This window comes from Acanthochromis polyacanthus, chromosome 2, assembly GCF_021347895.1.
Source record: "Acanthochromis polyacanthus isolate Apoly-LR-REF ecotype Palm Island chromosome 2, KAUST_Apoly_ChrSc, whole genome shotgun sequence".
NCBI lineage: Eukaryota > Metazoa > Chordata > Actinopteri > Pomacentridae > Acanthochromis > Acanthochromis polyacanthus.
In genome coordinates this window covers 11,900,616-11,925,735 of record NC_067114.1, presented here as the reverse complement: position 1 = coordinate 11,925,735, position 25,120 = coordinate 11,900,616, and the positions used below count along the sequence as shown (strand labels likewise).

The 25,120-nt window shown below is 41.7% G+C and overlaps 1 long non-coding RNA gene across 33 annotated transcripts in view; it reads left to right on the top strand.

Moving 5' to 3' along the window:
- Positions 1-25,120, top strand: part of LOC110957374 (uncharacterized) — a 112,409-nt gene that overhangs the window by 66,967 nt on the left and 20,322 nt on the right. For 23 of the 33 annotated variants that reach the window (XR_002596097.2, XR_007938105.1, XR_007938082.1 and 20 more), the window contains one exon: positions 12,811-12,904. This is a non-coding gene — a long non-coding RNA (uncharacterized LOC110957374). Of the gene's footprint in view, positions 1-12,810; positions 12,905-18,071; positions 18,157-25,120 lie in introns of all 33 variants that reach the window. The other 10 variants (XR_007938115.1, XR_002596103.2, XR_007938107.1 and 7 more) reach the window with 2 other exon arrangements.

The following is a 25,120-nucleotide window of genomic DNA, read 5'->3' as shown; positions in this document are numbered from 1 at the left end:
TTCTCTGGCTGGTTGGAGGGCATACTTTCAAAGTGTTGATCTCAGCTGTGGTGCAGAATAAAGACGGAGAAAGGAGGAGGAGAGGGCCGCAGGCATTCTGATGAAAGGATGTGTGGGGAATCTGGAGTGTGGAGAGAGAGAGAGAGAGGGAGCATTTTGCCAGTCCAGTGTGGCAGAGCAGGTCTGGATCTGTGCCAGTCTGGGCACTGTGCCCACGAGGAGGCAGTGTGTTAACGCTCGCTGTAGCAACGAGAGACGCGCAGATAGCAACAGAGCGACTGAGAGACACAAGTGTGTCCGTGGGGGGTGTCTGAGGCTGACTGGCAGCAGAGGCTTAGTCTGCATTTGCATGTGAAGTGGCCAGGTTGTGATGCAGCAGGAGAGTGGGAAACAGCAGGAAAAAGAATGAGGAGGAAGTTCCTGGGCAGTGTTATGTCACCGGCTCTGTTGCTGATCACAGGCCTGGAGTTTACAAGCAGCGCTGCTTAAACCTGCAGTCGAATTCGTATCCTGTTCTAACCGGCGAGTAGTCGATGGAACAATTGGCACAGTTCATTTAATCAGGCATTTGTTGTTTCTTTTAATCATGCACTTGATTGTTGCTGTTAATTGCTTAGTCTACTGTTTCTTTATGCACTGCCTGAGTAAATACTTTCTCTATGGGACGCAAATGTTATCTTTCTGCTTTGTTTGCATTAACATATTGTTTGCCTTTCTACATATTATCTCTCTCTCTCTCCTCCCTTCCCCTCTCTCTCTCTGTTCTCCTCTTTGTATCCTTAAAATATTCTGCACACCCCTCAGCAGTTCCGCATGGCAGACAGCCCTAATATAATCTGTGCGTCTGAATTCTAATTTATACCGTCAGGATAAAATAAATAGTCTGCAGTTAATTATGGAGAGCCAGCTCCTAGCTTTGCCCCGGTGATTTATGAAGTGCACGTAGGCATTCTGCAACGCATTTTTCTTAATTTATTTTAATCTGTCTTTCAATTAATTTTACTGCAAACGTCTTAATGATGGCAGAGGGCTGCGTTAATGAGGCCTGTGAGGTGAAATGAACAGGCACTCGCTGTCGTGGGGTGGAATTTTAGAGGTTTTGAGGACAGGGTCATGGAAAGGGTCTTGTACCAACAAAGAAGTTTAGCCCATCGGGTCTTCCCCTGCCTTGTTTTTACCCTAAACCCACATGCTTTGAGTGTCTCGCACATGGCCAAGTGAGGAAAATTATCATTTTCTGGCTCCTTTGAAACTGTTTATTTCATGATGTGCAGCAGAGTTTTTTTGTGCCTCATTGGACTTCCTCCTGTGAATACAATACAATACAATGTCAGTTGTTCTCAGTGATTGGCATCTTCACACCCACCATCACTGCTGTTTAAGCTTGTTCATTCAACTGTTGTAAAGGAAGTGTCACTCTATTCTTGAACTACGCCCATTTTTCTGGTGATTTTGACACTGCGTGATTGTCCAATTCGCACATCTTGTAGACTACTCACAAATACAGGCCATGAATAAAAGTCGTATTCACAGTGGAATTGAGTGAGCCGCTTTTGTTCTTTTTCTTTCTTTCTTTTTTTTAGTGACTAATGACTTCACAGTAAAGTAGAGATGTGATGCAGCTTCCCTATGCTGACTGGTTGCTGACTGACCAGTTTCAGGAAGTGAATTTCACATGTTGCTGCTTAGTTTTTCTTTTGTTGCTTTTATTTGCTTGTTCATATAGCCTTTGTCCGTGTGTGTTTTGGCTCTTGGCTCTGTAGAAAAGGGAGAGAAAACCACAGCCTCTGTCTCATAGACAAGAAAATGCCTCATATGATTAGAGGCATTTTATCCATCATTTCACCCTTTCTAGAATTAGACCAGTGCCTCTTCTGTACTTGTTATGCACCATCGTTTTCTTCCAATTAGCATGGAGCGTGGTTATCTCTGTGCTGGGAGGGCCTGGTGTGGGTTAGGCAGGAAGGCGGTGTAACCGTGGTGGTCAGTTCCCAGACAGCTCACATCAGCCTACCCCATTAGGGACATCCACACACAGCTCTCTGCATCAGGATGCTCTCATTTACTGCCTCCACATCCAGCCATTTATCTCTCTTTCCTCCACTTTCCCTCTCACTCTCTTCTCCCTCTCTTTTTAATTTTCCTCTCAAAAACAGATCCCACATTAAGCAGCCAAGCATGGCTGGGTGCAGTGCCTCTCCTGAAAGAGCAAAGGAATGATTTAATTTCTCCTCCTCTTCGTCTCTGTGGCCTCCTCTCCCTGCTCATACACAGATCATTACACACAAAGGCCTCATTTTCATCTCCCTGTGAGGGCACATGCAGGGCTTTAACTAGTCAGCCACGCCACTGCCATTGCTGACGATCAATACCTGTGGTCAGGACAGAGCACACAGTGCTTCCTAAATAGGTCCTGCAGGTCCAACCATAAAACACCTCTGAGGCCGAACATGCCACCCCATAAATCGCCTTTTTTTCTTTTTGGCTTTCATTCCTATGGAGGAGTGAGGAGAGCCAAGTCTATGTTGGATAGGATACGCATTGAGCTGGATAATGATGATTACGAGGTCATGACACTGACCAGAAAATACTGCAAAGCTACAAGTTCAGGCTAAGAGTTGACTTAAGATGAGTGCATTTGGCAAAAGAACTGCAGAGAGGCGACTTCTGAGGCTGTATTTCTCTGATACAGTCTCAAGCAAAGGTTTGGGCACCCATTGACAAACTGCATATTGATTTTTTAAGTAGCACTGAGTAAATAAACCCCCTGCAGAAAAACCACATTTATGAAAAAAATAACTTTCTTCAAATTTTAACGTGCTGTTGTTTTTAATTGATTTAAGTCTCAGGTGAAAAGTAGGAACTCACTAGCACCAGTCTGCTGATGATGATTCTAGAGCTGATAGCTTCTTTTCAAACCTTTTGGTAATACTTAACAACCACAGACTCCTCTAAGCAACTAACTGAGGAAGCGAAAATCAGAGGAAATTATCAACATGCTTCCAAACTGAAGTTTCTACTCTTTGAATGGTCAATAAAGACAAGGTCTGAAAGATGAAGAAAACTTTGAGATAACACTGCATGTCTGCTGGGCAGAATGGCAAAGAAAAACCACCATATAACTTAAAAGTAGCTGCTGGAAGGTTTAACTGAGACACAAACAGGATCTACAGTCATTCGAGGGAAACCTGACCTGCCACCTCATCACAGAAGTCATCACCTGAAGCATGCAGTGGACAAATGAAGTTAAAATTGAGCACTTTTGTCCACATTCACAGTTAGTATATTTGGAGAAAAAAAATAATTTTATGAAAATGACACCATCCGACTGTTAAGCTGCTTTGAGGCTGTTTGGCAACCAGTTGCACAGGAAATGCTGCACCAAAGGAAGAATGGATTCTACTAAATATCAACTAATTCTGGATGCAAATGTCAAACAATCAGGGAACATACCTCAAAATACAAATAATATGAATTTCTTCAAGTAACACAGCCACAATCTTGTAGAGTAGTCTTTACAGGCTATTGACTAAAGCATCACTTAAAATCTGTGGGTCGTATCTCAGAACTTGAAGTCATTTGCAAGGATGAATTTACTTTTATGTGCTTAGTCAGTAAAGCTGATTCATAGTGAAATAGATTAACCCGTTGCGCTTCAGTGTCCCGCCCGCGGTACACTTTGAGATCTGCATAAGCAATTTGCTAAATGTCTGAAACTGCAAACGTGATTATACAAACACTATACGCCGATGGAAAGCTTAGATTCTCATGAATCCGCCGGTATAAACCACTTTCAGATGTGATTACCACAGCGGGTAATATAAACACATTTGTCCGACAAACAACGAATATCCATCCATCCGTTCTCTATACACGGCTTTAACGTACACAGCGCGACTCACATTTCCGGGTTCATTATTACACACAGATGAAAATATTCCACAAAAAACGGCCATAATCCAACGTTGGACATCCAGACGACACAAACCAGTAACATATTTTGTCCAAAACGTGTCTTGAAGTCGGTATATAATCCACGAATAGGTCATTTTCAAGGAAATGCACCTCGCGATGCGCGTCCAATATTCCCTGTATTTCTCGTCATATTTTTATTTACAAATAGAATATTAGCGATTTTTTTGTACTGAAAATGACTGGAATTGACTGCAGCTTAAAGGGTTAAATGCTCACTAGAATCACATTTAAGCCACACTTGTTTTTCTTAACTGAAAACAAAGAAAACTTAATGTCAGAATGACATTGGTAGTATGAAGTACGTTGAAAAAATAGTTGCAAAATAGTACATTCAAACTATTTCCTACGTAATCTGCAAAGACATCAGGACCTGCAGAGATGGTTTGATTTGAACAGTAAGCTACTCGCAAATGAGAACCGCTAATGAGATTTTACTCAGTTGGAACCTTAATGAAACTGAGATAAACTCAGAGGAATACTCAGTTCAAGTTTTTCTATATGGACAGCTCCCTATTTAGTTTGTGGATTGCGAGACTGGAATAGATGATATATGGACCAGATGAGAGTAAGCCTGGGGGCTGGTAGACTGAAACAGAAAAATAGATGTGTTTCTCATCTTGCTTTTGCCTCCAAGGCTCTCAACCGGCCTGATCCCTACATTAACCAAACAGATAGCCAACAACTTTAATTACCTTTGCATCCAGTCGCTCTCCCCATCCACCACTCCCCACTTCGCCTGTGCAAATGAAAGAAAGAGAGGGATAGAAGGAAGAGAAGCATAATTACTTATTTTACTGGAGTGCCGCAGAATGCCTTTTGCCAAATGACTCTAATTCCAAATGGTTAACAAGATTTTTCTTTTTAATAGAGCCGAATCCATGTGACAGCAAATTGCTTTCCTATTTGGGGCCTTAATGGCTTTCATAGTTTGCACTTCCAATAAGCAGTAAACTCGGAAATTAATATTGCACACTGTGTTATGATGCAAATGGGAGCGAGATAGGAGAGCTGTACCTTCATGCAGAAACCTCTGATTAGATCCATAATTGCTCTGGCGGGATGATTTTTCCCGTTTGTTTGAGCTTATTCATTTATTTGTATAATTTTTGTCCACACGCTTCAATCCGCCATCGTTATCAGCGGCACATCTGCATTTCTGTATGTCGCCTTTCACTTTTGAATGACTTTTAATCAGTTGTAAAAGGCGACAAACATATTCACAAGCTGCAAAATGTGATAATAAAGTTCTGTGTAAAGTCCTGCCATGTTGCTGCTGAGCTTCACATTTCACACTAGGCTTCATATTAAATGATTCACAATGGAAAAATAACATTAAGTATATCCTGAAGTAGGCTGCTTTTTGATTGAGGCAAATGCAAAGAGCGAAAGACCACCTTGGTGCTCTTCTCTGTTTTCAGAGCAGATTTGTATTAGTCTGCCATTGACTGGCTCAGTTAGACTGGTTGGAGCCCTGCTTGCTTGCAGTACGAGCAGGCACAATCTAAAAAGATATATTTGTGCAAGGTGTTTCTTAATTAACTTTTGATCCAAGTCATTTCATTTCCAATTCCATTTTACACATTCTCAAATATTAATCCTTGTCTGTGCATAAGGTATTGTATTCTTAATAAGGGGATCACAGAGTGGGACACAGTTCACGCAGCACATATAGGTTCTTAGTTACCAGCGCACAGATCAGAACATGTGCATATTTTTATAGCTGCCACTGAAAAAATCCTGAGCCTTTCTTTTGTGTCACCCTACTGTACCTCCATCTTAATGAACAAAACTTCTGCTTCTCTGCTGTCTAACTTTTAACTGTCTAACATTTTCATGTTTCTTGCTCTGAATTGTCCCGCTCTGTGGATATTGTAACACTGTCACACGCTTTCTTTCAAAGCTGATTTTGTAAACACTCATCTGGGCCTCCCTCAGCTCTGTGTATGTTTTTGCTAAGACAGGGTTTGACAACATGGAGTCTGACTGTGGTTACACCAGCAGACATGAAGCCAGTGTAACCTGCAGACAGAAATCACCAATAAATTCGGGTGGATCGGCCAGTGATTGCTCCCAGCGATTGAGGTTAAGTGTCCTTAGGTGTACAGGGCCTAAGTGCTGCAGCTCTTCAGCCAGATATTGGTCACATGACCACACATATACAGTCTGATTCTTTGCTGTATCACCATGGCAACCCTTCATTTCTTCTCAGCACGCTCCCATTTCACCTGTCATTCTGGTAATTGGCTCTGAATTTTTATATATTTTTTATTTTTTTGCATATCTGGAGAAAAAAGTCATGATAATCATAATAAGACAATATTTATGAACTGAGCGCTGACAGGCAAGTGTAGAAATGGGGGGAAAAAAACTAAGCTTTCATTAGACTAGAATATTAATGTAGCAACAGGGCTTTTTAGGGACTAATAAAGCTTGTTCTCCTTGTTTTCACAGGTTCCCACTCTGTGTATGAGCCACACTGTAGAGTGAATCTGAGTTTCGATTTGGTTTTAATTGGGTCACCCTCTCCTTCCCTTCTCTGCTCTCCTGCTGCCTTTCTGTTGAACTCAGCTTAATTAGACCTACAAGATTGTGACACTACCAGAAACATATTATATCTGCTCTGAGTCTATTTCCATTGATGTTCTGTTTTTAGAAGTATTGATGAGACAAGCTATGTAATGGCATTTACTATACTGCTGTAGTCATTAATGGCCCTGGGCCAGTGTTAGACTGTATGGCAACACAGACAGAAATGGATAAAAGGTTTTATGGAAATAAAAGATAGTTCCTGAAGGTGGAGATAGCTGGGTCTAATGACTGTTGCACCAGCTGCTCCTCATTACCAAGGTCGCTGGCATCGGGACCAGCTGAGATCTGCTAAATGGTCTATTGCCTTTAAAATGGCCATGAGCCCTTTCCATCAGTATTGCACTCAGTGACACCAAAAAGTCTGTGTAAATGCATAGCAAACTTATATTTCCTTTCATTATCTTCATTTTAAAATGGTCTTCTGGCGGGCCACTGTCAGACAGTGTGTGCAGTCATGCTGTATTTACACGACAACCGCATGTTTATATCACAGTATGCCAGAGAATGCATTTTCTTGCGTGGTCATGGTTGTCTGAATGATAATTATAGCGAGAGACATGTCAAACTTCTCCTATTAATTTCATGAAAAATATTTCTTTTCCTATGGAGCAGCAGCACGAGGCATATGCAACTTTATTTTTCTAATTTATGAGCTCCCTCCAGACCTCATTAGATTTTCAACTAACAAAAGTTATGTTACAGCACTCCGTAACAATAACAAATCTTCCCTACACTGTATAGTTTTGGTTTAGATTAGGACATAGAAATTAAACTATCCGGCCTTGGTTTTAAGAGCAAAAACGAGAAAAGCAAGCGCAATGTTGGAATTATATATGTGCTGCTGGGGCAGGATGGGATATCAGTGGAATTAACTGATTTTCCCGTATTCATCAGGAGAGAGTAAGCACCTAATCCCAGCTTGCATTATTAAAGATAATACCACAGTGGTTTCTGCGAGACCACCAAACTGAATCAAAGTCTGACATGGACTGATGATGTATGGATATATTATTCAGAACATCGCACGGGCCTCAGAACAGTGCTGCTCCCTTATCTGCCCTCCCAGCTTACTGCCTCCTCATACATAGACACACAGGCACACAACAACCACTCATCAACCCCTGGAGGGCACCTGTGTTTTCAAAGTAAAGACCACTTAGAGAATAGCCCCAGGCGTCTGAATACTGAAGTGCCCTGTGTTACACATTAGAAGCCTCTGTACAAGCCAGGAACATAAACACTCTCAATAGCGCTTGTCTCCTCCCAAGAATACCCCAAATACCTCAAAACAGGGGGAAAACCGCTTACGCAGGCCAGAATATGGAACAGATAGTCTGCTGGGACGTGACCGCATTAAAGACCACTCACTGAGATGTGCACCTCTTTGGACATTAACCTGACCAAGACTGGCGTGTACAAAGAAAGGCTGAAAATCCAATTAGACTTTTTAACATTTAATCATGTTGATGAACGTCGATAGCTTTCAAGGACACCATGTGTATGCGTCTTGTATGTTTACAGGCTAGTGAATGCCTCAGTGTGTAAATCTGTGAGTTTCTGATGGGTACCTCATGTTCACAACATCGAAAACAGCACCTTTAAACTGAGGTATACAAAAAAATTGAATGTGTAGGAGGCAAACATGCACTCCTCCTCCAGAAGGTAGACACAGGGTTAATGATCAGACATTTCATTCAATCCCCCAGTCGAGTAGGTTTGATCAGATGCCAGGAACAGGAGGAACAAGCAGCCTTCAGAGTCAGCCTCAGAATCTGTCATAATGAACACTTTAATATTAAAACAATCCCATTAACAAGCAGAGAAAGACAAGAGTTTTCGGGGAAAGCAAAGGAAGCTGTAATCTAAATTTTTAATGGCCGCTTCCTGCATGATGACTTTGTCTGTGTATTTTGTCTGTTTGGAAAGGGAAACGAGTCAACGCTGTCACAGTTAATTCGGGCTACCCTTTTGTGCTTGAGCAGTGGGTAAATAGCTGGGGGAGACATTTGAATGTCTTAATAGACGCTGTAACTGCTCCATCTCTAAATGTGTTGAAATGGAGGCGTGAGGAATGGCATCATTAAGGTAATGTGTTCAGGAAGCCAATGAGTTGTGCTCTAACCTCTGCTGCTCAGCCTGAGATTCGGTAAATGCACAATCTAAGGTCACCTTAATCAGAGAAAGGCAGCAGTTACAAACACACGCATAAGCACACAAAGCTTCAATTACATTCTGCAATTGCTCTCAAATGAGTCGTACAGCATGTCTAGCTGCTCTGTTTATGTATTCCTCTGCAGGTTTTGTGTCTATTGTGTGACAGCAGTCGTACAGTGTGTTGGTGATATCTGTTTGTGCAGTTCTTGCAGTAATGTAAAACTATCAAACAGTGACACTGGTGTAATGCAAAGAGAAGAGACTCATAGATCATTTCCAGGCATCAGCAGATAGTGCTGTGGGTTTAATTAGACCAAAGAGCTTCGTAGTTCTTCTATAAGTTTCGACTGTAACTCCTCCAGTGCAGGACTTTGAGGAAGGAGATTTCAGTTACATGCATATTTCTTCTAAGCCCAGGACGGTGTTCCCATATACAGCCCAGCAAAGATTTCTCTCTTTCTTTCTCTCTCTCTCTCTCTCTCTCTCTCTCTCTCTCTCTCTCTCTCTCTCTCTCTCTCTCTCTCTCTCTCTCTCTCTCTCTGTCTCTCTCGTTTTTTCATGTCCACCCTGCAGCCACAGTTAACAGCCATCCTTTTCCACACACATACGTCCACTAAAGCTTCTTCTCCCTGAGTTCAGAGGCAATCAGCACCGTAATGACCGGAGGTCCTTGTGTCGTTTTTTTTTTTTTTTTTTGCTCCAGCATGTGTTTTGTTTGGGCTGAAGAGTTTTTCGTGATGAATTTCACCCATCACTTTCTTCGCTGTGGTTGAACAATGAATTTTGTGAAAGCATGGCCTGTGGTGTTTTTCTTTAATAAGTCCAGAGGTAAAGCAAAGCAAGCAGGCTATCAGTCACCCTGTCAGCATGTTACCCTCTGATTAGCTCAGTATATTGGTGGCCATATTTAACCTGCTATAGTTACCTACGTCACCAACCAGTCTTGTCCTTCATGCAGTCCATCGATCATTCTTTGTAATTAGATAGTTTTGTAGCAAAAATAATATCTTTCATGTGACAATTTTACTTTTGTATTTAATAGAAACTGCATAAAATTGAAAAAAATCATTAAGAGACTTCTGAACAACCAAACAGCACACTGTTTCAGCTGATTTATTTACAGTTAGTAGATGAAAAATGCATGTGTATAAATCTACTTATGTTGAGGAGGAAAATAAACATTAGTCGGATTGCAAATTGGTACAAGGGAAGGCTGATCTTCTTCATGATAAACTATGTCCTAGAATAATCAAAATGTATGTTAAGAGCTGTAGACGAACTCGTAAGCAAGTGGATGTAAGTCAAACCAAATATCTAAAAATGCTTGATAAATGTTGAGATTCATGTTGATACCACATGGAGTGCCTGAAAATGGATGTTTCAAACGTAACCATACCTGTTTTCATATAATTACCAGCTCAGAGTTTCAGTAACAACCAATTTAAAATGTATGCCAATGAATGTATCTCTAAGATGACTGTTCTCATGTCTATAATAATGAGAGGATATTTGATGAGGCCGTAGGGTTATCAGACTAAACTACTACTATAAACTGTTACCTCTGTCCCTCCTCTGTTCCTCATCCTTGCTCGGCCTCAGATCAGGACATTTGTGTGGTCCAGCACAACCCATACAGGCCCAACCTGAACAGTGGCACTTTCGCCTTTGGGCCTCAGTTACACACCTCAGAATGGATCTTTATTTACAACACAGAACTCGGAAACAGCTGGTCAATCCATTTAGCCTAAGGCCACTGATTTGTTCGTATTTACTACAACAGCCAGAGAAAAGCCAGGGTATTTTTTCCTCTCTCCTTCCTATTGATCCGGCGCTTAGAAAATCTGCCCCGCTGTCTAAACACTATTGATCCCTCCCTCTCAACGACAGGCTCTCGCACCAGTGTATAAAGGGACTGGATGAATTGAAATTTCATTTCCGACAACTTGTTCCTGTTATTTTTACCCTTTTTTTCAATAGTTGGGAACATGCGCTGGCGGGCCGCTACTCGCAGAGTCGATAAGTGTTTGCCTCAGAGGGGAGATGAGGGATTGAGGTGAGACTGTTTAGATTATCCTAAGCAGATCTCCACACCACTCTGCCAGAGAGAGGTCTTACTCTATTACTTAGATCCCAGTTATTCTTAATGTTTGTTGAGCGTGATAATGGAACGTTGGATGTTTGTAGTTTGGGACTGAGCATGGGCAGTCATGTTAGGGCTTATCTTTCTCCCATCCACATCAAAGATCAGCTTGTCTGGAGTCAGGGAGCAGACCGTTGTTTCAACAGATGTGTCGAATATGCAAGTGGTTTTGCATCTTGAGTATATATGACTTAATGGGATACTTAACCTCACTGCTGTCCAACTTTCTTTCGTCCATTACAGTGCAGTGAGCATTTCATTACAGTTCTCTTGGGACAACTTTACATCAGGGTTAGAAAGAAGCTGCAAAGCGCAAGTGTTGAAGTGTCATATGTACACTTTCATCATTTACTGTACATCATTATCAACTGAACAAACCTGCAAAGCAACTGAAAGCAAGTGTGAAAATTATGCAAAGGATCTTTTTTTTATTACTTTGTTGACTTTGAAAAGTTACTAGGTAACAATCTAATCACAGTGCTGTTGATATGGTCCTTTAAGTGACTGATACCAAGACTCTTTTTTTAAGTTATTTTCTTGGTCATGTTTGACAGGCAGTCAGGAAAGTAGGGGAGAAGACCTGCAGCAAAGGGGTGTGAGCTGGAATCAAACCCAGGCCACTGCGTTGGGAAATCTAGTCCCTGTTTATGAGTCGCCCACTCATCCAGTAGAGCTATCTGGGTGCTCATACTAATGATTTTTTGTAGCAAAAAATCATGAGAAAAGTTAAGTATTTCTTGTTGTTGCTGTTGGTTCTTTCCCAGCCTTTAATCCAAATCTGCAGTTGTTAGCTAGGTTTTGTTTCTGCTGCCACTTATAACATGAACATCTGGATTAACACGCAGATTTAGGAGGATCTTTTAAACAAAAGTCCTGTTTGCCAGCTCTTTTTTTGATTGAAAAAGCAATCCCCATCCAAGAGGAGTTCCAACATGCCCCTTCAGGGCAAACCAATCAGTAATGACTTCTGCTCCATCTGGCTCACCACCATGTACAACTCTTACCATTACAACAAGATAGAGTGTTACATAAAAAGAGGGGTTCTGTTTTAATTAACATCAATATTCATGTAATGGTCATAAAGCCAGCCCACATTCCATTTCAAGCTCTTAACGTTAATGCATATTTTAATACATTATCATTGCCACCATCATAATTCTTATTATGATAACTGTAATTATTAGATTTATGACAGAATTATGGTTTTGTTCCCTGAAGGCACATATTTTGCAGCAAACCCAATTTTTCCCTGGTGTATAACGCTCCCAGTGTTCCCCTCCAAAATACTGAGCAGACACTGATAAAGATAAACACACAAACACCCTAGTGTGTCTGCTGCTGTGCCTGTAAAACACTCAATCTGAATTGCATATCCGCCTTGCCACCGAGCTTGTCATAAGCTGTATTAAGAAAAATGGTCACACGGTTTGACATAAATTGGAAAATGACATTTGGAAAATGGGCGCTGCTGTGGAAATTAGAGATATTAAAATTATAAATCAGTGTCTGGAAGTGCAGAGGGGTGTGGTGGCTTGCCTTTTTCTCTGTCTTCATCGCTCGTTCTATTTCCCTCCTTTTTCTTTCTCTCGCACACTTTGTCTTTTGTGCTTTCTCTGGAGGCAATGTAGGGTCAGAGCCCACAAGTCAGTCCAGTAAAAGTGGTTTTAAATGCAGCCACACACAAGGCCGCCCCACAGGGACGATCCCACCCTCTCATCTGGCTCTAAAAGTGGAGGATATTGTGTGTGTGTACGTGTATTTGTGTGTCTGCCGGAGCTGCATCTCGTCAGCTTATTGCTCGGCTCGCTTGCTGTAACCTGCTAATGGATCATCTCTGAGGTGTGATATGTATTATGCAAAAGTTAGGTGTGCTGACACCTTTAAAAACAGACAGCTTCAATCCTCTGTATGCCTCACCTCCGCTCCCTCTTTCCTGTCTGTGCGTTGAGCAGGAGGAGGTGAAGAGGCAGAATGAAGAACAGATTTCTGAGCTACAGGTGGAAACGAATGCTACTGGAGGATGGAAGGCAAGAGCTGCAAAGAAAGGTCAGTGGCCCTCCTATTGACCGGAGGCGCACACACACACATGAATACACATAAGCCCATGTGACTGTTTTCCTCAGCAGAGACTGAAGAGTTTGCCACTACATATAAGTGCTCACGTGTACCTTTGACTTCAGTTCATTTCTTTTGATTGAGCTCGAAGCAGAAAGCTAGAAAAGGCTGGGAGTGTTGTGAGCCTTCATGCCTTGACCCACTAACCTCTGCCTTTTGAGAAACAAAAAAAAAACATCTCTGCCTTAAGAGGAACTGCAGCTGTGCCACATACGCTGCCTATAAGACGTGGGTCAGGAGCTCTTTTCATCGGTGCTACAGGAAGAAAACATTCAATCTTTGCGCCCTTGAAGGATGAATGTTGCATTCACACATACCTCTGCGGTGTTTAGACACACGTCCAAAGTAATGTCCTCGTTCTCGGAAAGACAGGAGGTCACCCATTTATGAGCAATCACTTCCTCAGATCTGCGTTACTGTGCCTCCACAACACATCTGCCCACACGCCGACTCTTCCCAGCTTGGAAGTTGACTTTAATTGAAATGACACGTCAGTATTATATGGTGTGTATTATTAAAGCTACACAGTGGGCCCTAAATGTCTGGAAAAACCTAGTGTATCTAACGTTCATTAGGTTCATGACTGCTATATAATACAGGTAAAGAATACATCTTGACACTCCATCTCAAACAACTGGTTGTACTCCACTCCACCATCAACCAGCCAAGCACTGCCTTCAGAACTTTATTTGCTTGTACTTGAACTCCCACTTCCACTCTGTCTGTACTCTTATTGAAATATTAAAGGAGGGATTCTTGAGGAGGCCAAATAACAGGAAGAGGAACTTTGTTTTGTTCAAAATTAAGGTGTAGTGGCGGAGAGGGAGGACATAGAAGGGGCTGCTGTGACACTCAGACATTCATGAAAAACTTGATGCAGTGGCAAGAAATTAATTGCCAAAAATGCATACAGTGCATCGCAGTTCTGAACCACATTCTCCAACCCTGCCTCAGACTGTGATATGAATATTAATGTGAAGTTTGTGCGTCTTTCTTTCTTTGTGCACACAGAGTAATGAAGATGTTCAAAAGGTGCCAGCTGAATGCCAAGCTCTGGCCCTTCCATTTTGTCCACAAGCTTCCCCTACACGCGTCTGCACCGGCACGCTGCTACACTCACTTCTTGCACCCTGATTCGCTCATAGAAGTCTGTTATAAAGGAATCTTTTTAATAAGGCCTCAGTCTTTTAGCGTAGGATGGGTGACTGACCTTGCCGTAATAGCTTCTTGAAGCAGCTGTGTTGAATTGAACTCGGTAGCTTTTAACACCCATAGAGTGATTTTTCAGTAATCTCCAACTTTTGATATTGACCTGCTTTTGCAGTTGTTTTCACATTTACTTTTGTGTGAGAATCTAAGCACAACAAAGCTGTGGAATGAGGAAGTGAGATGATTCTCTTGTTATGAACTGGAATTACAAAGAGAGAGGCTGAGGAGGACTGCCGGTTTGCATGCACAAAGCCAATTAAAGGACTTGAATGCAGGTCTGTGCTGTTTGCTGTTGGCCAGCAGCGCTTAAGGAGGTTTTCGGGCCCGCGCTCCATCGCCATGTGTGAGGTGTGTAACCGGAGGCAAGTGTTGAGCACTGAGATGATGTGTTTTTACAGCGCAGTCTTGCTGTGCTTTGGGATGGCAATAAACCACGGCCTTCAAAGCACAGCCAAGCGCCACTTACTGCTGAGTGCTTCTCTGGTGGTTGGACGAGATTACTCTCAAAACAAAGTGCAGACAGGTTGATTAATAGAAGGGTCTGCAGAGGTGCGTGCCGCAGTATATTTTCACACCCAGCAAACACTCGTTCATTTCATTCGCATGGACTTTTATGGGCTGATCCTGTCACTGTGTGAGTTTGTCACTTCATAAAAATGGTCCCCCTCTTTGAATGTCTTTTAGTGAAAACTTATCAGAGCTGTTACAGACGTGTTGTTTTAATGCCATGGGAGCACACTGTGACTGGAGGCCAACGCGGTTCACACACCATATTGGTAGGTGGCAGAATTTTGGCTGAAGATGCATCTAAAAAGTTGCACCACATACATCTTTGTCCAAACTGATATAATGTGAATGAACTGCAAAAATAATACTGCTATTTATTTTACCCCTTGGCTGGGTTTATTGATTAATGCTGCACTCTGAATGACTGTCATTGAGGATTGCTGTGTTATGGTAGCTCCCATGTGGATCCTGGTCTTCTGCATGGCATCAGAGAAAGATGGATCTGGAATGTCAATGGAACAGGGAGCAGCAGGAGTTAAAAACACACTTTCCATACTGCGATTAATACTTGACCTGAAGCCAAGAAGCTGTCTGACCTTTTGAATGGTGTGTCTGCAGGAGCCTCAGCCTGGTGGACCAGAACTGCTGGACATGTTAGGAGACAGAGATGAAGACAGTGTGAGGGAAAGACGAAGCAGAGATAGCAGCATGAAGGAACCTTCAGTGTGGATGTGGTGGCCTAGTCTGCACTAATGCAGTAATGATGAGCAGACTCAGGGTGATTGCAGTCCTGGACCGAGGGGAGGGGAGGTGGTGGCAGCGTGCCGTGTGGTCACCCCCTCCTCACATCAGATCACAGGGTTCTAATTAACTTCAGCACTGCTTAAGACTGCAATCAGCAGAACCACAGAGAAAATTAGTTTTTTTTTCATGGCCTTCAAAAGTATGGTGTTAAAATGCATATTAGCCTTGTGTTTCTAATTAACAGTTTGTGCTTAGGAAGCATGTTAACAGTATCCCTTAATGAGCTTTGTAGAAACAAGCCACACAGAGGACAAAGGGCAACTTCCCACCATGTTTGCTGATGTGCTGTTCTTTATTCTAATACAAGGAGATTAGTAATCATTGTTTAATTCCTCTTTCAATATTGCTTCCACGTAATCCCCACTTTTACCACTGTTTCTGCAGAATAGGACGTCAGCTGTGGCAGAATGAGGCAAGAATGGAGATCTGCAGATTTAGTTTATTGTGTGCGTTAGTTGTTACACTTCTAATCCATTCACCTCGATAATATTATTGCCACATAACTCTTTTTTTTAATATCATTACACATGAAGTGAAACTACTTTTGCAACTTTAACAAACTATGAAGAGTTGTTAGAAGCCCTCCTTCGCTTCTTATCAAAATACATCATACCAACATCCACTTACTTGTTTACCCTGATCTTGAAAGCCACAGAAAGAGCGCCCACAAGCAATACACCTACGATATTTCTTGTCAGTGATGTTTCCCAAGGTCACTATCTTATTCGAGTTTTGCATGATCAGAATCACCTCACTGTTGTGCGTTTCTTTTCATCATCGCTTTCAAACAAGTGATCCATCACCTCGATGGAAACAATAAAGCAGTGGCTTTAAAAACAAACATTTTGATTCATAATGCCACCATTTCTGTTCTGCTCAGACTTCTCTGCAACCTGCGTCACGTTGCTACTACCGTCTGTTTTGACTGATTTCTCATTCTGTGACCCTTGCCTTGAACTCTTCCTATTACCATACCTACCGTCTGTGGCCTGTGCATTTTGTGCTTCCTGTATCTCAGCTCATGTTTGTTCAGCACACAGGGATTTGTCATCTTCTACAATGAGTCATTTGTTTCTGTTTGGATTCAGTGCTGAATACATTCACAATCAAGGCCTTTTCTAACCAAATATAGAACCATTTATGCTCAACACCATCCTCTGACATGCCTCTAACTGAACTGTCAGTCTCCTCGTTGAAATACATTATCGACGTCGAGCCATCCCAGAGAAAACTTTGCCAGTAACTGAAAATGACTTTTGTGTTTCCAATAAGTGCTCAGGACCAGAATTCACCTTGTCACCATGCCTCGTGCAGGACTCAGAAAATATCTTTTTTTTCTTTGTACTTAGAAGTATTTTTTCTTTTAACAACTTGCTGAAATTTTGGAGATCCTGTCAATGGCTGCCAGCTCCTTCCATTTTTATTTATTCCCCCTCGCATCTGACTGGTCAGTTATTTGTTTTCCACAGTGTCCTTGTGTGTTATAAATGGGACAGGCCTGTCACTTCAATGCTGAGAGGATGTTTTGAGTTCCTTGAGAGATTTTTATTTATTTAATTTCGGTTAAAGCAGAGCGCTGAATAATGCATCTCAACCTGCTACATGTACTGTTTTTATCATTAGCATGCAGCCCAAGTTATCTGCAGAATACTTATGAGTACTGGCGAAATGTTTGTGATGTTATTTATTTATGTTGCTCCTTTCAATTATTCATTTGTTTATTTATTCATGGAAGAACTAACTGAAATTGGAAAATTCATTTTTGCTGAAGGGCACTTGGCCCCACTCTATCCCCACCCTACACAAAGGGAAAGGAGGGGGTTGCACATCAGGCTTGTTAGTAATTGCTTTATGTGGTGTTCCCTTGGACTCACCAGAGGAAGTCATTTTCGTGCAAGCAGACAGGTCAACAGATAGAAGGAGACAGACGGGAAGAAAGACAAGTGAGCGGAGGCTGAAAGTTGGAAAGAGCATGAGAAACACGAGAGGATGAGACTAATTCTGTTTTTTTTCTTTGTTGTTATTGCTCAGACAGCTTGAGTTGAGGTAACATACAGTGATAGGTGAGGAAATCAAATTTTATGAACACTCAGACAGACTCCACAGGTTGGACTGGAAACAGAGGTTCAGATAGAGAAAGAACATAATAGGCTTTGGCTGCCTTCAGTTGTATCCGTGCCTTCACGCTCTCCTGGCCTCTCCGTATTATTGTATGCTCACTGTGTTTTCTTTAATTATATGGAGTGGGATTTTGTTCAATTTCACACTTGCACAAACATGCAGCAATTATTCCTGATAAGTGATAACGAATCACTGAACATTAAATAAGTGTATTTGTGTGTGTGTGTGTGGGCAGGCAGACACGCATGTTTGTGTCTCTGTGGCACGGATTTGAGCCTCGTGTCACAAACTGCTCATGGACATAGAATTCCAATTAGCATTAAAGGTAAAAAAGACAAACAGATTTGTGTGTATGTGTGTGTCGGTGTTCATCCATAATCACGTTCACTGATCATTCATTTTGACACCATTGTGTTCTGTTTGTGTGCCTGTCTTTTGCATGTTGTGTGGCTGGCAGTGCAGGAGTTTGCCTTGAAGCTGGAGGTGCTAATCCTGCAAATGGAGGTCAAGAATCCCCAGAATGGTCAGAAACTGGAGGAAAGGTGCAGTAATCTTTTACAGGTCTCATGCATACACATGTTTGAGCATCTTCAGCACACATGTACAAACTATTCCCAGAGTCTCTGGCTTCTCAGTGAGACACATCCCCTACAAACTAAAATCTCCATTACACTGTATTTTTTAATTTTTGCTGTTATGATGGATACTATCTGCTTATTTAATGCTCAGTACGAAAAGGGTGTACTTGGAAAGATGAATAGACGTTTATCAAAAATGCTTGTCAGTTTTTGTCAATTCATTTCTGTGACCTGTGATTTCAAAATGCACCTCAAGCCATTTTCTAAAGTAGGTGCTTCATTGACGAAATGAAAACAGCTGAAAAAACTGAAGGCTGGTGGTTAATAAATAGTAATTGTTTGACTTTAGGAGAATGCATTTTGTGATTCTCACTGCAGATCATTGTCTGTGCATCCTTGAGATCCTACAAATTTTTTGAATGCATCTACTTCCTTTTTAAAACATTCATCAGTGTAATTTCTAAATAATTTTAAATCCCACATTGTGAAGATCCACTTATACAAGCAGCACTTATCATTTTTTAGATCAATAAGGTGAACCTGTGAGCAAACAGTTGCTTTTTTACGTGTCCATTGTAGTGTAGCGTACAACGGCAATATTTATTCTCTTTCTGTTTGGTTTTGCTGTCTCTTGTGCAGGAAATGTGTTGCTCTTTAGCTGCTAAATGCTGCACCATATTCCCCAGTTAATCGCTAACTTAGCCCGCCGTGTGGTGCTGAGGAGATTGGTGTACAGTGTGCTTTTCGAAGGAAAATAGCTGCTTCCAAAAAACAATGCTAATGAGAACAACAAAAGTGAACAAGAGTACATTTGTGATATGGACTGAAAGCAGTGAATTAAAAGCCAATGAGATGCTGCACAGAGCTAAGGGAAGCTATGGATTCAGGGGCTAATTCTCTGGTCTGTCGCACCAATGGACACTTCTCGCATTCAAGCAGTCATGTGCTCCATTGTTAATATAGAAATATTAATTATAGCCACTTTAAAAACTGAACTCACTAACTTCAAATGACTGAGCTGGGAATAAATACGTGATCTGGCCAGAACATTTGCCATTTGCCCTCAGTCTAATGAATTCTGTTAGAGATGCGGTGCAGGAGTGGGCCCCATGAGGCCGGTCAGGCGTGTCACGCTCTTTTCTTCAAGGTGTCAGCAAATAGAGCACAGCCATGGAATGACAATTTGTATCATTTAATTAGAGCACGCTTCTCTTTGCACAGTTCATTTATTTTAATCTTGTTTATGCACCTTGATTGTTTCACAATATAGTTTTTTTAATTAGCTCAGATTGATTAAATTGCATTGATTCTGTATCCTTATTAAAATAAGCCCTCCACCACTCTCCTTCCTTATTTTTCATAATTAATGGTACAGTGTGCAGCTTTGGAGGAGGCACCATTGACAGTGCTGCACATTTTTGTAATCAAGAATTATTTATTGTGGTGGCTGTCAAAGAGGAGCACATTGACAGGCGTTTTATGAGTTTGTGGTGGTGGCGGCCTGTGTGATGATAGAAAAACAAATACATAACAGTGACATAAAGCACCGGATGGTGAAACATTAAGCTGAGCTCACATGTTGTTTTTTTTCCTTTTGTCCCAGTTCATATCAAACCTACTCACACCCCCCACACACACACATCTATCCATCCAGCACTGACCTTGGCTGTGAGGAGCCCTGCATGTTAACATATATGCAGGCCTGCACACATGCCTGCGTCCGTGTGGCTGCTCGTGCAGAATCTCATTCCAAGCCCAGTGCTCCTTTTTTTAATTTTGATTGATGACTCCGTTTATCTTTGGAATAACAGTCTTGTGATAGTCCCCAGCACCTCGTCAGCAGCCTGGCTCTGTCCACACTGCAGACCCCCGATTCCTCACCCCCACCCCCCAATATGAAAATGATATTAGAGACAAAATGAGATTTGAAATTTTGTGTTTGACAAGCGACTTGATGAAAGGGTTTCATAGCTGGGTTTAATCCATGGAAATTTTATGCTAATAATACTGCTGGCCAAGCAATCTAGTTGAAAATTAATCAGGGGGGCGAGAGGAGAGGAGAGGAGAGGTTGCTCCATAAAGACTCTCCCTCTCCCTTCCTTCCTCTTCACTCCCATTCCCTTCTCTCCCACTCTGAATCTCATCTGAAATAGCCATGGGGTGTTGTCTTTGTGATGGGGTAGGGAGAGAAATTGGGAGTCCGAAAATTACACTGCAGCTTAGCACTGATTGATGCAGTAATGTATGCAGCCATGCAGCAAGCTGCCATATTATGGATTAGACCTCTCCCCTTCTCCAGCAGTCCCCTCCTGCATTACAGAGGACACACACGCAACTTTCGAAATAGATTCATGTGCGCATACACCTCTTTAGCCATGTCTGCTCTGCTGTTGCTGTTCTGTTTATCCCCTCCAGCCCCTGGTGGTGTCTTTCCTGCCCGTGTTTGCGTCATTTTCTTTATCATTGCATGCATCATTCTTGTGCGTTTCTAAATGGTGATTCAGCTTCAGTGCAATTGTTCTTTGCTCTGTCTCGTCACACTTTCTCCCTCACACGCCTGCACTCCTCATCTCCCCGTATTTATTCCTCTTCCTCCCTAAACCCTGGGAGTCATCATTACAGTGAGTCACTAATGAAGTCATTATCAGATTTCGCTCGTTTAAAACAACACAATTAGTACCGGTGCTTTAATGATGTTTGCAAGTTAAATGCAAACTAATCACTCCCCCCCACCCCCATTTTTCTGTTTCATTTCCTCTCTCCCTGGCTTGCCGCTCTGTTGGAATAAAGAGAGTAAATGAATCACTGAAGTGTTTCATGGACGTGGGTGTGTTTGTGGGCGCATTTTTCTCAACCGTGTTACCAGTCTGCGTGATTTATTATTTTTACCCCAAGAGACATCTGTTACACCATTCCTTATTTTTGTAATGCATCATCAGCCACAGGAAAAACAATATTATCCAGTCTGGGATATTGTACTCTGGAGTCTAATAATCTAATGTACACTAGAGCTGGTGTCATTAAAGTGCCAGTGGAGCTGTAGGAAGATGGTAGGTACACATCTGTCTCTCTCTGAATCCCCACCGGTGCTCACGTTTTATCCCACCACCTGCCCCAATGGAAACACACACGTACTGGAGTGCTACTGGAGTGCAAGGCAAAGTCACACACTCGCCCCCATTGCTAGCTCTGTTGCTGTTGTGGTCATCTTACCAGCAGGAGGCGGAAAGGAGAAAATTAACAGAGCGCTGCAACAATAGGAAGTCTGTGATAGCACTGTTGTGTTTTGACATAAAAGGCATACAGAGATGATAAAATACCTGCTGATGTCAACATGACAGATACAGAACAACATATAAACATCACGTGCAAAACTGCTGAGTAATATCTACAAAAGTCTCCATTCTGCAATGATATGCCCGTGTCTTTATTTCAGCATGCCAGCTAAGTCAAGTAGACCTCTGCTTGCTTCTCACTTTGATAAGAAAAACCATATGGAGGCTCTGGAGACAGACAGGCGACGCTAAACAGCAACCTCTCTCTGTGGAGTTCTACAAATGCCTGGTTTGCATGTATCCAAGTATGCGTTAGTTCTCAACGTGCTAAAGACCAAAGAGCCAGCGATGCACCTAAATACCAGGTGGCATGTGCAAGGTGAAGGACAAACAACGCCAGTGTAAGAGAGTCCATTACTCATCCGTCTCATGAGACGCAAAGCTTCTGTTTCTACAGATATGTTTTTCTAAAGCAACCCAGAAATGCATGATGCTCTCCATTTTTTAAGTAAATCGTGTTCTCCTACTGTCTATGAGCTGTGAAATGTGTCGTGATCAGTCACTGCCTCCAGTTTTGCTATTAGCTTTCCGGTTTCATTATGGTCGTACTGAGTGGGCAAGAAGACCATGTTCTTCCTGTATATGATGACAAAATGTTTACTGTTAAACATTTCTGCCCAGTAAACTAAATCTTTCCTTTAGTCTCGTGATGAATGGACAAGTGCTGCTTTGAATGTGACCAGAAAATAACGGTTAATCATCTGGGCGGATGAGAGCGAGCACCAGGTGTTGAAAGCATCAAGTTTAGTGAAATACAGATGGTTGAAAAGCAGCTCTGTGCTAAGACAAGAGTGTGAGGTGGTCTTTGGCATCTTTCAGGAGACAGATAAATACTCTGGCATGTGATCTCCCTCTTTTACAGACTGAAGTGTTTCTGCCGATTTTCATTGATCGCAGTCACGGCTACCATACGGTGGAGAATGTAGCGAGTAAATGCTCGACAATAAAAAGAGCATAGGCCATCATACCCAGCAACAGAGAAGCCTTCAGAGGACGGGAGATAAATTCAGGACAGAGATGTGGTGTTATAGAAAGGCCTTGGACTACACGGTTCAGTCAGTGAAAGGGATGAATTAATGTTTTCATAAGTGGCAAGTTGAATTGATGTATGTGCTTGTGTGGTTTAAACGTGTACAAGAGTGAGCGAGGCTGTTTTGTGTGAGCGCACACTCTAACATGCACCTGCAGGATTTCCTGTGCTTACATATGCATGCACCAGTGGATTTATCTACTGTTGGAGTGTGTGCACATACACAAGCCTGTGGCGAGACAAAGTGGGGGGATCATCTCGGAGCCCTGATGGACTAAAGTGGAAAGTCATGCTGAGGAAAGAGGTGTGTGTGATAAATAATGGGTGTTGGCGCCCGGTGGAGACCAGTAGTACAGGAGTGGAGGTGGCTTGAGGTCTGATGGGGAGCTCACCTCTTCTGTGATTGAAGTGTGGAGGTGCTGCTCCCCACACACTTATTTTCACACTCATTTTCTACTCGGCCATAAGCCCAGTAAACAGACACAACAAACCCCAAGTCCTCAGCCCTGGTGTTCCAGTTCTCCCCGTAAGAATCCAACATATAGGAATGTCTTTATGTCGAAGCTCGATTAGCAATACAAAACCTTCAATCATTCAAGCATCCTTCAGTCCTCCAGTTTGTTTAACACAACATATGCAGTTAATCAGTTGAGTCTCATGCGAGTTACAATCTGTGGGCTGTATGATTTTAATATGTTCTTTTCTCCTTTGACATGTTGTGTTCACCTGCATTAATACACTGTTTATTAGTATCACAAGCAGAGCAAAGGTCCAGCATTTGTCCTACTGATATCTGAACTTCGACGCTGTATAAAGGAACCTGTGTGTTGACGGTATCAGGATCTTGTTCCTTAATATGAAAACTCCAATAACTTTCCGGCTGTTTATGCTCCTGTCATATTTTTCCTGCCCCTATATGGAAACGGCACAACCATAGCTAGAAGTAGAGAGCTTCAAAATATATTTAGATGTTATATTTCTATGAATCGTAAAAAAGGGCTTCAAAAAGAAGAATGTACAACATTTTTCGAAGTGCACACAGGTGTTACCAGTACTAGAAAAACAATATGGCTGTAATTATGATCGAGGTTTTACTGCTTACACTTGTTTCCTATCTGCTCTGTCTAAACGCAGCCTGCAGTGCAGCCAGAATGTCCCTGAATTTTTGCCATATGACTGTTGGTTGCAGCTAAATCACGAATAGCTTCACAGTCGCAGTGAGGAGCACAGAATTATTTTTTTTTTTTTTTGGCAGAATCTGATCAGAGGAGGCTGCTTCTTATTGGCAGATTTTTATATTAGATGCGTAGAATTCGGTGATTTTGATGATTTGAAGCTTTGAGATTTAAAATTGGATTAAATTTCTCAACAAAATCATGCCATATATGAGTAAATACAGGATCATTAGAAAATTGAGAATTCCAACCATATGTTCTGTTTGTACAGTTTCTGGCTCTGATAATTGTCAGTTTGGTGTTTTTTTTTAAAGGTAACATGCCTTCAAAGCCACCTGTAGGTTAAAGGATTCAGAGGGTGAATATAATTATTGTCCCCTTATATTTGACTATAGAGCTGAATGTACTAATACTAAATATATAAGATATGATAGTACCTTTTTTAGAAAGCTAGGGGAAAGATTTATGCTTTTTATTTCTGGTCTAGAACCAGAAAGTTGTTTTCTTTCATCATATATAATCAGCCTCTGTACTATGTTAGGTACTGATGAAAAATAAGTAGTAAGAAGATTAAAGACTACTCAAAACATGGTTAAATGTGCTAATTAACTTGAAGAAAGCAATTCAATACTTCAGTTAATAAGGTGAAAAGCTATTATCTCTAAGCAAAGGTTGAACCACAGTTTTCATAGCATGTGTTTGTAATGACAATCAGTGATATTTTCTGAAGATTTACATGTTACTACCAGCAAGAGGAGCAGAGGGAGAGTACAGTGAAGTGTCATGAAGATCTGTGGGGATTTTTGTGAAGCTGTCTCTGTCCATACCACCATGCAACATCTTCTACTACCTGATCCATGGAATTTAATTTGTAATGAGAGAATAGAAAAGCTTCCATGATGAGCAGTAAGGTTAGAAAGGATAGAACTAAAAAAAAACATCCAACCAAAAACATGACAGCAGACAGAGTTCTGGGTCAATATAATGTGTCGTCAGTCAGCTGCTTTGATGAAGATCTTTGCTATTGTGGATATTTACAGAGGCAGGACTGGGTTGTGACATGTTTGTAGAGCATGGTTTATAAGCTGGCCCTCTGTGGACTTTTCAGCTAAGCAGAGTTTTTGTTTACATGAGTGTTACTGACCACAACACACTGAATGAGTCTTTAAAGCCTAACAGAGGTGTTGAATACATTTTCTTCATATAAAAAACTTTTACCAAAGTGGGTTTTTGATAACTCGGGGGTCAGCAGGAATATGTATTGCATCATATACATGTTCAGAAGTGCACGTAAAACTGCGACTCGCTCACAGAAATGTTGCTCCAGAGCTCTGCTAGTGGTCAGACATTGCACAGGGAACATTTAATTGTTTTATTGAATCTGTATT